Here is a 16,546-nt window from a genome sequence, read left to right on the forward strand (position 1 = left end):
ATTGATTAGGAATAATAATCTTACCAATTATTATTTTTTCCTAGAATTTTTTGATTTTAATTCAATCACGAATTATATCACGATTGTCGAGTGTATCGAATTATAAGAGTTAATCTTTTGATAGTATATATATTAAATAATTATTTCTAATTAAAGATTTTAATTCCTCAAATAATACCAATAAAATGATTTATAATTTATTTTATTTGAATTGAATTAAAAAAATGAAATTGACACTGATAAATTTATTTGAAATATTTGATCCATCAACTGAAGAAATCATTTTTCAATAAATTAATTATGAATAATCTTACCAATTATTATTTTTCCTAGAATTTTTTGATTTTAATTCAATCACGAATTATATTTATTATGAAAATATTAATAAATTTTGTATATAATGAATTTAAAGTTGTTTCAAAATCTAAATATTTGATATTATTATTTTTATTAGATTAATACTTTACATTATAATTACTAATATTTTTAGATTAATTCTTTATGTTTTTACAACTAGACATTTATTACTAAACATAATTTTCATCACTAACTTTATGATTTAGATTCTTAATCTATTTAATTTATAACTATATTGCATTTTTAAGACATTTAATTCCATTAAATTCTTCTGTATATCGAATATTTGTTGTGTGTATATTTTTAAAATTTTGTAATTTAAAAATGATGCCGCAATATTATATAATAAAAAAAGTTAGGAATAGGATGCTTCTCTTGTGTACAACATTCGGGTATATTTTTCTTTTGCATATGATTATTATATAAAAAATTGTTTATATTATATTTTACGAGATTTTTTATAAGAATGTATTGCTCGAATAACATAATTTAAAATTAATTCAAATTTTATAGAAATACCTTCAACTTGCAAGAATATTATGTCATTGAAATCGAGATTGTGCGAAGTTTGAGTTAAAAAAGTAATTTAAATTAAGCTTCTTTTTTTCTTTTATTTCTTATTTCATAAAAGATAAATATACAAATTATTGTTTTGTCCAAATCAAATATTCATTACAAATTAATTTATAATTTATTTAAAAAATAAGTATTCAAATTTTAATTTGCCCAAATATAGAAATCTATATTTTTAGAAAACTTTTAAACTCATACTCATACGAATTGCGACTGTCTATCGAATTAAATATTTAATTTTCAATTCAATTTCCCTCTAAATAAATCTTTTTTCATTTTAAGAATAAACAATAATTCAATAATTAGAAAGGAATATTTTCTTTTATCTTCGTTTCAACCAAATTTTCTCTGCTCGAGACGAAATTTCACGAACTGTTAGATTATTGTGAAACTTCTTTATACATTCGTCGTACACTTGGGAGTAGCACGGAATAACTGATAAAACTGTTCGATGTCACGTGGACAGGAACAGAATTAGGAATGTAAATGGAATCAGGCACGAAGACACTTTGGGCTTCGTCCCCCTTCATTACTAACAATGCAACAGCTAGCAGAGACTAGAAAATTTGCTGCCTCATCCGTGACAAAAGGAGGAATTTAATAAATGAATTCGAGGAAATTCGATAAAATATATCGCGTCTCGATATCTTCAAATTTATTCCAGATAAATTCATTTAGTTTTAATTTAATCGTTTTACGAAGAAACAAAATGGCTGTCGAATTAAATATTTAATTTTCATTCAATCATCTTCTTTCATTTATTTATACTATATAAAGTTATCTAAATAATTACTTCAATACTTATACAAAAATATTTTTCCTCTTTGCAATGATGAGAATTAATTCATAAAAAGATGATACATTATACGAGTTTCTAAAATTTCAATTTTATCCACTTAAAAAATCAAATAAAATTCTCCTAATCCAATATATATAATATATCATGCTCAAAAAAAAAAAAAAAAGAAAAGTATTCGAAAGAGAAGAAAAATACTTTTAAACGCATAGCCAACAATCATCTCCCCTCTCAGAAATTCATTAGAGCGGCGATCTTAACGAGGGAACGCCATCTCGCGGTTTCGAAACACGTGTCAGCCAGTTGTTTGCCCATCGATTAGAATTCCGCCTGGTTTTCGCGGTTTCCGAGCAATTTGTCGCCACGGTACCCTCAGCCAGTAATTAATAAACCAGGCATCGGGGGAATTACCTGGACGCGTGAAACGGCAGCGCAAACACTTTAACTCTCCCGTTCGTCCTGTACTAATTGAGACGCACCCTTGAAAGACAGTCGTCGTGGGCACGCTAACGGCCATTGTCAACAATCGGCCGGGGCTTAATTATGCACGCCTCTAATTACCACGCTCTCGGCCGTTAGAGGAAGATGAAACTGTTGGGAGGGGAGGGCGAGAGAAGACGAGAGAAGCCAGTTGGAATGAGAGAGGGAAGAAGAAGAGGTTAAGAATCGTCGGTTCGACGATTCGGTGTTTGCCAGGCGTGTACCAGGGGGCCTGGTTAACGGTTGCTGAGGTAAAAGGTCGCTTAATTTGTTTAACTAATCGGGACAGAGCGTTAATTGTTTAATTACACAGTGGTGGACGAGGATAAGGTGGAGGAACAGGTGGAGGAGTGATCATCATCGGTTTCGGCCTACGTCGTGAGCGGCCGGATCGTGCTAATTGTCACGACGCGCACGGCTGATCCTAATTGACCGCGAAAGGGGAAAAGAGACTCGGACAGAGATAAACGGCTGAAGACGTCCGGTCTTTTTAGCCAGGGACGTAGGTTCGATTAAGGCGCCCACCTACAAACTGGTCGCATTATATTCTGATTAACGTCTCGGCCTCGCGAGGTGGTCGGTCCCTCCCGCCTCGGCCACGAGCAATGCTTGCTTCCCTAACCCCCTTTCCGCGGGGGGACGTGATTATGCGAGGTCGAGAGAGTGGACTCGCGGGACCCCCGTTATCGTCGCATCGAAGGTATCGTGGATAAGAGTAATTGTCCGCCCTTGGGCGGTTTTGCGGCGTGGGTGGTGTTGACGTGATTTCGGGATTTTGAAATGAGGTAAGGTGGATTGTTTGTTATTTTGTAAAAGGGAGAGCGAAGAAAGAGAGTGGTGAGAATGGCGGTGTTGCTTGCGAAATTTTATATTTTTGGGAATGTAGTGATCGAAGAATTTTATTAAGGAGGATTTTGAAATTAGATATGCGTGAATTATTTATTATTTTATGAAAGAGAAATAAATGATATTGTGAAATTGAATTTTAATTTTTGAGATTGTAGTATAGATGATGTTGGTAAATTTTTTTATTAAAGAAGATTTTGAAATTATTATTTTGTAAAAGGGAAAGAAATGACATTGTGAAATTGAATTTTAATTTTTGAGATTGTAGTATAGATAATGTTGGTAAATTTTTTTATTAAAGAAAATTTTGAAATTGGAAAAAATAGTATTTTGAGTAAAGATGATTTTGTTTGTATAGGAATTGGTAGTTTTGGAGATACAAATTGTTTGTGATAAATGAAGGATAGTAAAAGAGAAAAAGATGACATTGTGAAATTGAATTTTAATTTTTGAGATTGTAGATGATATTGATAAATTTTTTTATTAAAGAAGATTTTGAAATTATTATTTTATAAAAGAAATGACATTGTGAAATTGAATTTTAATTTTTAAAATTGTAATATAGATGATATTGATAAATTTTTTTATTAAAGAAGATTTTGAAATTATTATTTTATAAAAGGGAAAGAGATGACATTGTAAAATTGAATTTTAATTTTTGAGATTGTAGTATAAATAATGTTGGTAAATTTTTTTATTAAGAAGAAGATTTTGAAATTAGAAAGAAAAAAAATTTTGAGTAAAGATTTTGTTTGTGATAGATGAAGGATAATAAAAGGAAAAGAAATGATATTGTGAAATTGAATTTTAATTTTTGAGATTGTAGTATAGATGATATTGATAAATTTTCTTATTAAAAAAGATTTTGACATTGGAAAGAATAGTATTTTGAGTAAAGATGATTTTATTTGTGTAGAAATTGATAGTTTTAGGAATACAAATTGTTTGTGATAGATGATTTTGAAATTGATTTTTGAAAAAGAAGAAACGATATTTTGAAATTACTATTTTATAGAAAAAAGAATTTGTAAAGAAAATGTTAAAAATAAATTGTGTTTATTGTTGATAATTTTAATATTTTTAAATGCAATATTTTTAGAAAGTATAAATTAGACAAGTTTTTTAATAAAAAATATTTTAAAATTAAATTGTAGCATGTAAATTATGATTTTAGAGAAAAGAGTAAAAATGATTTTGTTTATTGTGAATAATTTTGTAAATATTGTAGAAATTACTATTTTTGCATAACAAGATTTTGGAATTAGATTTGTAAATTACTATTTTACAAAAGCAATAATAATATTTGAGAAAAAATGATAAAAATGACTTGTTTTTCACGTGAATTTAATATTGTACAAAAATTAATATTTTTGAAAATGCAATATAAGTAACATCGAAAAAAAAGAAAGCTTTTGAAATTCAGAATTATAATAAAATAATAATTTTAGAGAATCACGTTTAAAAGATGGAATTATTATATATTATGGAAAATTAATACTTTCAGGGGCACAATATAAATAATGTTGATTTGAAATTTTTAAAAAAGAAAGATTTTAAAATTGAATTTATTTTGATTTTAAACGTTACAATCTACTTATAATGTTATAACGATTATAAAATACAATTTTCATGTATTATTTTATCATAAAGGTAAAAATCTGACGATTTTTAAATTGGAAATATTCCACGATTCGAATTCAAGGTTATGTTTAACTATAGGGTATAAAATGTACGTGATTTGAATGACGATTTGGCCAAAATCTTTATTTGTGAGCGTGATGATCTTACGATGAACGTGAGATAATTAAGTCTTTTTTAAGAAGCAGAGGTCCGTGAGCGGATTTTTAACGAGATTCAAACCTGGAATTCCACGGAACTTATTCGGGAATTACTTGGAACATAGCTAAGAATGTTTCCATGTTTCGTCGCTTTGGAGGATTTTTGACGTTTTTAGGAAATGCCTTTTTAAGTATGTTTAAGACGTATCTTTAGACAGTTATTTACTCTTGGCAATTTTTAGAATTTTAAACAAGTACTTACAAGTACGAAAATACTTCTCGTCGATGAAATTCTTCTCATTTCCCTGACATTTTTTCGTTTAATATAGACACTTCTTAGAGATTAATTCGAATTTTGCTCGATTTCTTGGAGCAAGAAATATTAAACAGAAGTAAAAGAGAATATAATTATCAAGATATAACAATTACTCGACAATAAAATCATTTTGTTTAAACAATCGATACTTTATATCGCGAAGTAAAAACTTGCCAATAAAAGTCAAAGTCAAAATCTAATCTTCCAACAAAATTCAAAAGAACAATCGTGTATATATAATTAAACCAATATACTCGAGACTCCATTACTTGACAACAAATGAAGCTTTAAATAAAGACTTTACTCCGCTTTTCAAATACTCACCACAACGATTTTCATTTTCAAAAAGCGAAACTCCGAAAGTCGGGCCGCCACCAAAGTGGATCGACGAGAAGCGACAAAAGTGCCCAGCATCCAAAGCCATCGCCGCTCTCCCTCCCTCCCTCCTTCCCTGCCCTCCCATTTCCGTCGAGCCGGTCGTTTACTATCGGCAATCTGCATAAGCGTTTAACCGAAGCGAGGCTGAATCATACGCGCGAGAAGAATAGGAAGGCAGCGCGTGGGGGAGAACGTTCCACGGCCGTAGAAACGGAGCCAACAGGAAGAAAAAGAGGAAGGTGGACCAAGGAGGAAGGCGCGAAGCCGCTCGCCGATGGAGGCGAAAGTTTACGACGCGTCGCCTGCCAGAGTTACCGACGCTACCACGGAGGCTCCTCGCTCTTTTCGCTCCACCGTTCCTCCTCTCTCCACTTTCTCTTTCTCTCCCTCTCTCTCCCTCTCTCTTTCTCTGTACACCTACGTAACAACAGCTCGTAGGTACACTGACTGGTCTTCTCGGTTGTGCACACCGGTAACACTATACACTGGACTGGTGTAACAATGTGGCAGGCCGCTAGTAGCGGATCATTGGCCAGCCTCATCGCTCATTCTGCCCCTCGAGGTCGCGTGTGTGTATGTGTGTGTGTGTGTGTGTTGTGCTACTATGGATATATGCGCGTTAGGGGATGCTGAAATTTTGTTTGTTTATTGGCGTAGATGGATGGTGGAGAGATTTTGGAAGGGTTGATTTGAAGTGGTTGTTTGGAAGGAGGGATGATACAAATGTCGTTTAAGTGCGTATAAATTTTGAGAAAATTGTTTTGTTTAGTTATTTATTAATGTTATGTAATCATCTATTTTTATCAGAAATTATGTAGAAATCTGTTAAGAATAAATATTTCCATTTTTCAAATTTTGCGAATCTGAAAAATTTTCAATTGTCTCTAAGAATATTTCAACATAACCTCTAAATTACGAATAGTCATCGATCTGAAAGGTCTGTTGATGGACAGCGTCCCGTTTCGGGAAAGTCAGCAAGCGAAAGGTAAACGGGACGTTTATGGACGTGTTGGATGATGATGATAATGACGATGATGATTGGTCATCGGGAAAAGAGGTTATCCGAGATGCATGCATAGCAATGAAACAGCAAGTGGTCGGTGGATCATCGATCCACCTCGTGGAAGAGATAGTTCCCCCTTGGCATGCAACGAGTCTATCGTGTTTCTTATTCTCTGTGGAGGTATATCTGCGGCCATCGGATCTCCATCTTGGTGTATCGTTTACTGGACACGTAGACGAAACGTAGATGATTGGACAATAATTTGATCAGAGATTTTAACAATCTACTAGTCGAAGTAAAAGTTTATTTAATTTTAATCTCGTTGGAAATTTTTCTCAAGTATAATACATCCTATCTTTAATCTTGCTTTAATCTTCTTCGTCTTTTGACGAGACTTGGAGAATTAAGGAAATTAAGAATAAAGCATCTGTACATTCGATGATGCGTTAAGTAATATTAGTTGTCTTATATAATAACTCAAAACTTGTTTACAAACAAAAAAATTCTCTTCGTTATTGATAGATTGTCCAAATTAATTTTAATTTTGTAGATATTACATTACACACGTAATAATGTATTAATTATGAAGAAATTATTTTCGTATTTCCTGCGAAAAATCATCTTTCATTTTAGAATGTTTAATATTCTCTTCCAATATAATTATTCAAACTAACTTTTCCTTCTCCTCGAACTAATAATTTTATCAATTTTTATTTTATGCAAGGAAGAAAACGTTAAAAACAAACAAACCGAGCTCTTCATATATTCAATCAAATCAATATTACATTACACACGTAATAATGTATTAATTATGAAGAAATTATTTTCATATTTCCTGCGAAAAATCACCTTTCATTCTAGAACGTTCAAAATTCCAATATAATTATTCAAACTAACTTTTCCTTCTCCTCGAACTAATAATTTTATCAATTTTTATTTTATGCAAGGAAGAAAACGTTAAAAGACAAATAAACCGAGCTCTTCATATATTCAATCAAATCGAAAGCGAGCCGATTGTGGAAAAGGAAACGGAGGGACGGCTCGCGTTCGCAACGTGATCACAGCGAAGCGTGTTGGAGTCGCGTGTGCAACGGTTGCGCAAAATCTTTCGCTTCTACCCGGCCATTATATCACTCGTCGTGTCTATCAACGCTGGCATAATTGACTCTTTATTTTCACCGGCCGACCACAATCCACTTTAAATGTTAAACTCGACTGGATGGCCATAATGTGCAAGTGTGTACGCGTACGTACACGTAACGTTTAAGTTGCATTTGCATGAGACTCGTTTGAGACCTCTTTGTTCCTCCCCCTCCCATCTCTCTCTCTCTCTTTCCCCCCCCCCTTTGTTCCATCGCGGGTAAGGAAGACACGCGGGGTTAATACGTTTTCGCCTATCGAGACGCCATTACACCGTATCACTGTAAAATCGCTGTTTATTGCCGGGACGACGTGCACCGGTCTTATAGCTCTCTCTCTCTCTCTCTCTCTCTCTCTCTCTCTCTCTCTCGTCGTTCGTTCATTATTGGAAGAGGCTGTTTCCACTCTCTGTCGCCTCTATGATTTAGATCGTTGGGATCTTCGTCGTTTCTAACGATAAATAGGAAAACATTATTCGTTTCGATCGTATTTTCCAGATATTAAATTTAAAGCGAAGGAGGACGAGATATTGAAATAAGACGCGTGTGATTCGATCAGTCAACAGGAGAAGAGGAGGAGATCTGTTTACTGCTACGAAATTATGGTTGATCTATGATTTTCATTCATCCTTTCTTCCCATTCCACTTTTGAAGAATGTAAACGTATTAAAATTCAGATATTTGTAACAAGAATATCCCTCCCTCTATATATTTCTAAAAAATCAAAATTTGAACGAAATCGACGTCCCTCCTCATCCAAGCAAGATATTTACCGACCTAACCAATCCCCATTGTTATATCAATTATACAATTCCCTTCTCCACCCTCTTCCTGTTGTTCATCGAAGACCAAACTCCCGTTAAAGGGAGTATTCAGATTTAAAGCAACCCCTCGATCGTCATCGACGAAAGGGCAAGAAGGAGAGAAAGAAGGAGAGAGAGTGTTGGCGAGAAACCGAGCTCGGTATATACGGTATGCCGGGCGTAAACTGGCCTGACTAACAACCTACACGTACTGTTCACTAGTGAAGCGAGTGAAGAAGTCTCGAGTGGGGGGGGGGGGGGGGTCGAGCAGACGGACGGACGGACGGACGGACAGACAGACAGACAGGACGGGCACACTATTAAGAAGGCCTGGCTGGGTCTAGCGGGTACGCGAGCGCGCTGGAACAATCTTCCTCGGAGAGTACGTGTGAAAAGTGAGAAAGGGTGGGTGAGGAGGGGAGGGGAGGGCCGAGGCAAAGGGCTGTAAATTTTAACTCCACCGCGAGGAGTCGAACCGAGAGCCCTAACCTCAGAGCCAGACTCGTAAAAATACTCTCTCGTGGTTCGTGGCCGACACCCGAGCTCGTACTAGGACGACTCCCTGTGGAACCGGAACCGCGTCTCCTCTCTCGACAGGCCACTTCCGACCTGATCACTGCTCACCAGGCGTCAACCTGAATGTCTGCCTGGCCGCAGACAGATTTTCATCTCATCGAGGTATTTATGTAATTGGAGAGCAGTTCTTTCGAGTCCCTACAAATTTTATCTATTCAAGCTTTATGTAATTGGAATATATGTTATATCAAAGATATTTGGAAGAAATATAATTTCGTTCGATTTGTGAAACGATAATCTGTTATTAATAATAATTATTCCTGAACAAAAATTTTAAATTTCAATTCTAAACAATACAAATTTTAATTCAAATAATTACTCCTTTACCGAGTAAAAATCCTAAATATATCTCTATCCCCATAACCTACAAATCTCAAACTCTCACAGCCTATACCTGAATTTATCCAATACGCATCGAAGCAACAGAATAATCGCAACTCGAAGCACCTCCAACACCAAACATCAAACAACAAACACAACCTTTGCCTTTTCTCTTCTCTCGTACGCAATTGTCATAAGAGATCCTCCTCGAGATGCTCTTCGAGTAGCATCTCGAAGGGTCCTCGAATAGGCAGCTTCTTTTTTTCTCACCGGCGCGTAAATCAAAACCAACCCTCCTCCCGCGGCCGCCTCCGCACACGGCTTCCACACACATACCTCCCCCCCCCCTTTCGCCCTTTGGTGTCCCGGTCTAAGTAATAATTTCGAATTAAACGTTCGAAGTAATGTAATAAAGTCGTTCGAGGGGGGGGGATAAATTTAGTGCGGTCCCCGGTGGATGCTCGCGGGCAATCGCGGTGTGTGGACCGGGTCAACAGTTGGCCGGGCACGGATACAGTTGTGCCGCGGCCATGTAGGTAGGTGTTGGACACCCAGCGGGGTATACGCCGGGGAGTGGGCGGCCCCACTTGCACACGTTGCAGAAGGGCCCTGGGTGAGGACGAGAGAGAGGACGGGAAGGAGAGAAAGAAGCGGGCGAGAGAAGGACGGGGCGAGCGGAGCGGCGAGGACGGAGGGGACGAGCGCGAGGGAGGACACGGTGGAAGAGAATGGTGTCGGAGGAGGATAGATGGAGCGGGACGGAGAAGGAGAGCGGGCCGTGTTATATAGCGGAGCGGAGAGAGAGGCCCCCCGGTATCTGTATTTGTAGATACCAAAGTCCAACGGCGAGAAGAAAGAATGGAGCGAGCGAGAGAAGGGAGGGGGGGAGGGATGATGGTCGAAAGGAGAGGGAGAAGGAGCGAGAGAATCCGGCCGCGAACCGGAGGACCACGAACCCTCCCGACACCCACACACAGCGAGTGCGCCGAGCAACCGGCCATAACAATAAATAACTCTATCCTTCCATGTGTTACCGCAGGATTCCTCCTCGCGGTAGAACCGCGCCCTCTCCTTCCTTCGAGGAAGTCGCGCACCACCGTAAGTTGCCACCACTTCCATTGCCCGCGAGGAGGTTCCCCTTCGGGTCCAGGTTTGCCCTGTCGCCTCCCTACTCCTCCTTCGCCGTCACCTCTCCTATCTCCGTCCCTTTCCATCTTCCTTTATTCCTGTCCCTCTCTTTCGCTATGGTCGCAGAGAGAGAGAGAGAGAATGCGTTTCGGTTTAATCGAGTTACCTTTCGAGCGAAGATGTGTGTGTGTGTGTGTGTGTGTGTGTGTGTGTGCGGCTTATGACCGGATGCACTCTCGATACAGACGTTGCGCCCCCTTCCCGGAGACAACTCGCCTTCGATAAAACCACGTGTCGACTGATCGCGCGACAATGCCTCTGCGAAGATTCGGTAACACGGTCGTACGTCATGCGATAAATTCTGAGCCGAGCGCCTCGTGGATATCTCGCGTATTTATGAGAGGAGGGACATGCGTTGCGCGGAGAAACGCGACCGATTTCTGTGTTTCTGTGATGTGTTTTTCTCTTCGCTTTTTTTTTTCTTCCTTCTTTTTTAGATGAATCTCGGAGCTTGGAGCTTTTGGAATACTGGTGATCGTTGAAAAATTATTGATTGTGAATTGTTGTGCTATACGATTGTGCTAAGATTAATTATTATTCTTGATTCTTAATTTAAAATAATATATTTTCATTTACATGACGTATAATGCAATATCCTTATTATCCTTTTATTAAAACAATTTCAACACCATAATATCCTTTCAAATTTGAAACCAGATAAAGCTATCCAAGCAGCACTTTTGGTATCTCAAAGTCGAATTTGAATTAAAAATTCGATTTTCACGAAGGTATCGCGAGGAATAGGGCCAATGGTCTGTTTCAAATCGAACGACAGTCTGGCGAGAACTAGATAGTCGAAAGTTTTTGCGCGGCTACTTTCTTCTCCCCTTCTCCTCCTCTTCTTCTTCTCTGACCTACGAGCGGCGAGATTCTGTCGAGAAGGGAGCGAAAGGAGAGAAGAGCGAAAAAGAAAGAAGAAAGAATCAAACGGCAATAAACCGAGAGGAGATAGGCGATCCAAGGATCCCAGACAGCTTGGAGTCTAGCGGTATGCTGCGACTCGAATCCGATTTCTTTTCAGCGACGGTAAATCCAACTCTAATCATAATTTCCATTACGAAAAAGAGAGAGAGAGAGAAAGAGAGAGAGCATTCGAGACGGAATGCGCTTGCGTCGATGTTCGAAGACGACGCGAGATGTCGATGCTACTCTGCGAGAAAACGTCACTGATCCACTCGACGTGTTCTCTCTGTGCATTTCTACGAGTTTTTTTTAACGTGGTATTCTCTGAATAATTTCTTCTTTGGTGAATTGCGAGGTATGAGAGAAATTGTCGCTGTTTTGTGTGGTTTGATTGAAGTGAATTGATGATAATGAAAGTTTTAGAAAAAGTATTATTACGTGTAAAATCTATTTATAGTTATTGTTAGTGTACAACGATTCCACATTATATCGTCGTGAATGTGATGATAATGTAAAAATTGCAGAATGCAAAGATTAAATTGGAATTAAAATATAATTTTTATTAAATAAAATTTCAAGTGTAATATTTATCGAATTTATCATCTTAATCTTATGCTCGCGTCTTCATACATCAAACATAACCTAACTTATAGGAGATTGTTAGCGATCAACAACAACATATTGCTTCAAAATCATTATCTATCATCACGTTCTAAGAGTGATTTGATTTAGTAAATCAAATTATTTTTATATATTAAACTACGTAAACTATTAAATTCTTCAATCGAATTACATCGAACATAATCGCAAGTATATCTTATGAACATCATTACAATTCTTATTACATTATACGTATAAATATATATTTTTCATAGCTTTTTTTTATTTATTTTTATCGTATTACACAACATTCTTTGATCATTATCAAATTGCAACAAATTTATTTTTCTTTACTTTATAACTTTTCGATATTTTTCATACAATTAATATTTCGAATGCAAAAAAAAAGTTGATGAAATTTTACGAAAAATAAACCGAGAATAAATTTCAAAATAATATGTATCGATAAATTCCATCGAACGTTATCAATAATTAATCACAAAATTGTACAAAAGAATTAACGCAACGAAACCCAATTAACCCAAAGCCTCGACCAAAATATCCAGCTGTCTCGAAACGATTATTAAAACGCGTCAGAACATACGCGGTTTTCTACGTACGAGAACTACGTTCCACTCGTGGCTCGTGGTCTCTTCTTCTTTCTTTCCTCTCGGTCTTGCGCTTCTTTTTTCACAGAGGGCGAACGAGGTGTCGGAGGGCCAGCGTTTATACCCGAACCGATGCACACCGATGCCTCCTCGCCACTTGTTGCGTTTATTTTAACGGCATGCAACGCCTACGTCTATATGCATTTAAAATATAGCACAGTTGGGCCCTAGTTTATGAAGGGTCAGGTCATGGAGCGCGGTCAGCGATGCGGGGATGGAAAGGGAGCGCGAAAGAGGGAGATGGAAGGTGGTGAATGGGGCCGAGAGGGAGAAGGAGAGAGAGAGAGCGACTCGTGGTGGTGCTCGTGGAGAGGATATCGGGGACCATGGAACCGTCGAACCTTTCTTCGTTTGGCCTCGGGCCCCGTTTAACGAGACTCCGGTTAATGCAACTCATAGATCATCCCGGTATGCGCTAAACGCTTGAAATATAAATACGTATAAACACCGTGTAAATCAACGTGATTAGTTGGGGAGAGGGATCCGCGCGACGCCCAAGTGATTTCCCACAGTTGGTTTTTGCCCAACTGGATTTTGTTTCGGTGTTTTGATTCGATCGACACGTGTTAACGAAGAAAATTTAATATTTGTAATTTATATTTTGCCAATATTAAGAAATTGCTTTTTCGTTTGAAATTTTGAATAACGAACCAAATGAAAATAAAATGGGAACTCGTTAATATGAAAATATCAGTAATTCAAATAGAATCGAAATGTGGAAAAAGATATTTATATTAATTGTCTCTGATTAAGTATCTAACTTAAAAATTAAAGCCTGAAATTGACAAAAACTTAATCTAACCTATACAACTATTAAACTTAAGAATTTTAAAATTCATTGTTCAAGATCCACAAGATCTAACTTAAACTTATCGAAGCCGACAAAAGAGGCCTGCAGACGAAAAAACCTTATCCCTGTATCGCGCGACGATCACAGAAATTCGGGAAACATTAAATTCACCTCGTCATTATGTCATCGTTTTGCGGGACCTGTTCCTCGACGACAAGGATTTTTGCGCTTAACAATGTGGTAACCGAGCCTCGAATCGAATTCGCGTTCCCTTCGTCAAAATTCAAGGGATCGCAGCGCGGGAACGCGAACAAAGGGGAGGGGGGGGGGGAAGAGGGGGGGGGGAGGACAAAAAAGGTAAGAAAAAAAAAGAAAAGAAAAGAAAAGAAAAGGAAGAGGAGAAGAGAGAAGGTTCGTAATCGTTTACATCCGCCGAGTATTATCAATTTTGCTCGCATCATCATCCGTCCTCTCCCTTCTCGCCCCTCCCGCTTTCCACCGCGCGGATCCGAGCCACTTTTCGCCTTTCTACGCCCGACACGGCGCAGATGGCACCCTATTAAACATCGTCGAAGCATCCGTAAGCCATTTGTCATCGTGGTAAAATTGCGAGCGGACGACCTTCGCTTTCCACCCTTCCGAGGACAACCTCCATTAATTCTTCCCTCAATCATCATCGGGGAGGGGACGATCCTCAACTCAACGAAAACAAAACTCTGTCACTTTCTCCAAACTGCATCGTTACGCAACGGGCAAATTGATTTATTTTTTTGCCCGATCTCGTGGAGGGAAAACGAGGCTGTACTCTCCGCGGGGCAAAACACATCACTTTCCGTTTCGACGCGGCTTCGGTTTATTTCGGATCCTCGTTCCCTCCGCGAGGTTAAGGGGAAATTTATGTGCCAGTAGTCGATGGAACTGCGTTTTTTATTAAGTAAATTTTAAAAATTTTCGCGGATTATCCAAAATTAATTTTATTATTAAACAGTTTTCCGATTCCCTTTCATAAATCTCTCTTTTAATCTTGCACCAATTCACGAATAGGATCGAACTCTCTCAGATAAATTCGTTAAATTAGAACGAACAGTTTCGTCATCCATTGAAACGAAAAGTGAAACGACCTTCCCCGCTCCCTGTGACCTTACTCCTGACCTGTACCATCGCGCTGGGCGCGGGTGCAGCGGCCAGAGAGGCGCAAAGGGGAGCAGTGGGTCCGGTGCCTTCCACGCACAGGATTCCAAGCCCGAGCCCGGGTCCTCGTAATGCGATATAAATGGAGGCAGGGCCCGGGGCCCGGTGAAAAGCCAACAGGCAAGCCTCGGCCTCGAAGATACATCAAGATTGGGCTGACGGTTGACTCTCGTGCACGACACGCACGAGAGGGAAGAGGGAGGGGGAGGGGGAGGCAGACAGTAAAAACTGGATCCCTCTCGCCACTCCCGGCTCGGGTCTTTTCGAGCCTCCACCCGGGCATAATAAGGACAAACCTTTAATCTCCGACTCAATTATAATTTCCCCGCTGGTCGCTCGATGTCGTGGACCTCCTTCTCCCTCCTCTTCCCTCTCCCTCTCCCTCTTCCTCCGCCGATCGGCGTAGAATCGTGGATCGAAAGTGGACCACCGGTTCGAAAGGTTTTTGCAAACATCCCCGCTCGGCGCGTTCCCTTATCTCGTTTGGATAGAACTCGTGAGTTCGACGAGTAAATGGGGGACGCGTCGTCCCGGAATTCTCGCCGCTATTTTATTCGCCTCGTGTTCAAAGCGTTGGGAGGGGGGAGAGGGAGGCGATTTCGTTCGGGTTAATAACGCGTTGAAAGGATTCGGGATTTTTTTAATCGATGCCTGTATATAATACGCGCATGTATATGCAAATTTCTGCGAAATATTCAATTACTGATGTCGAATAACACCGAACATTGTTTTCTATTTTATTATTTTTTTAAATTGATTACGTTTTCTTGTGAAATATATATATTCCTCAAATCTTCTTAATAAACTGACTAAATTTTACTTCATAATTATCTACGTGTTTGAATGTTTGAAATTTCGAAAAATTTATTTTAATTCGTTGATTCTCTTGGCGAATTGTTATTAAAAAAATTCCCTTCCTCGACGAATTTCAATCAAGATATATATATATATATACAGTTTTCTTGTGCCGTTCTTCGCACCCTCATTAATTCAATTCCACGTCAACCCACACCTCCGGTCGGGGAACACCCATCCTCGATCAATTATTCTCCCTCCCTCGTGAATAGCAATTCGATATCATCCAGCATCCTCGAAAAAGAGGTCGCAGAAAGAAGAAATCCTGCCGAAATCTGCCCCCGATCGCGTCTCAGGTAATCCAGCGAGGAATCGGGCGCCTCTTTGTCCTTCCACGGGCGAGAAAACGCTTTGTCATCTGCGCTTCCGCCGTCGGGGGTGTGCGAGGAGGCCAGGCCTCGACACATTATGTTTATTCGGCCTCGAGGAAGCAGTGCCACCCAGCCAGGTGTGCGATTGGAATCGTTACAGCATCCAGAAAACGCTCGGTTCCTTAGAATTCCCGCGCGAACAATGGCGTCCCACTCGACCGTCGTCTCCCCGAAATGGAGCAACGTATTTCGCTCCATATTAATATGAATGTACGGGGTGTTTCGAAATCGAAAAATTGTAACGATTCTTCACAGTGGAAATTTTTATACCGCAGCTTGGACAGATTCGTTTCGAGATGTACGGGGAATGGGGAAGCTGTACAAAGCAGAAATGTATTTAAATTACTTTTTTCTTTAATTTTTCTTTAAGATATTTATTCGAATATACTGTAATTGATTCCTTTTTTCTTTCAAAAAAATATTAGCTATCCAACTGTTCACTATCTCTCAAAAGTATGAAATATATTATTTTTTACGTATTTGATGTAATAAAAAGAATAGTTAAGAATAGTTAGAAATAAAAAAGTGTTGTTTGTGAAATTGTATTGATTCTTAAGATTCGATAAAATTGTATGTTTAGTTTTCAGTTTTCGAAGAAAATATTATTGTTACGA

At 38.4% G+C, this 16,546-nt stretch overlaps 1 protein-coding gene across 9 annotated transcripts in view; it reads right to left on the bottom strand.

The window, feature by feature from the left end:
- The window catches only part of LOC410304 (zinc finger homeobox protein 4), a 429,015-nt gene that overhangs the window by 86,032 nt on the left and 326,437 nt on the right, over positions 1-16,546 (bottom strand). The window lies entirely within an intron of this gene.

Source organism: Apis mellifera, linkage group LG11 (genome assembly GCF_003254395.2).
Source record: "Apis mellifera strain DH4 linkage group LG11, Amel_HAv3.1, whole genome shotgun sequence".
Taxonomy (NCBI): domain Eukaryota; kingdom Metazoa; phylum Arthropoda; class Insecta; order Hymenoptera; family Apidae; genus Apis; species Apis mellifera.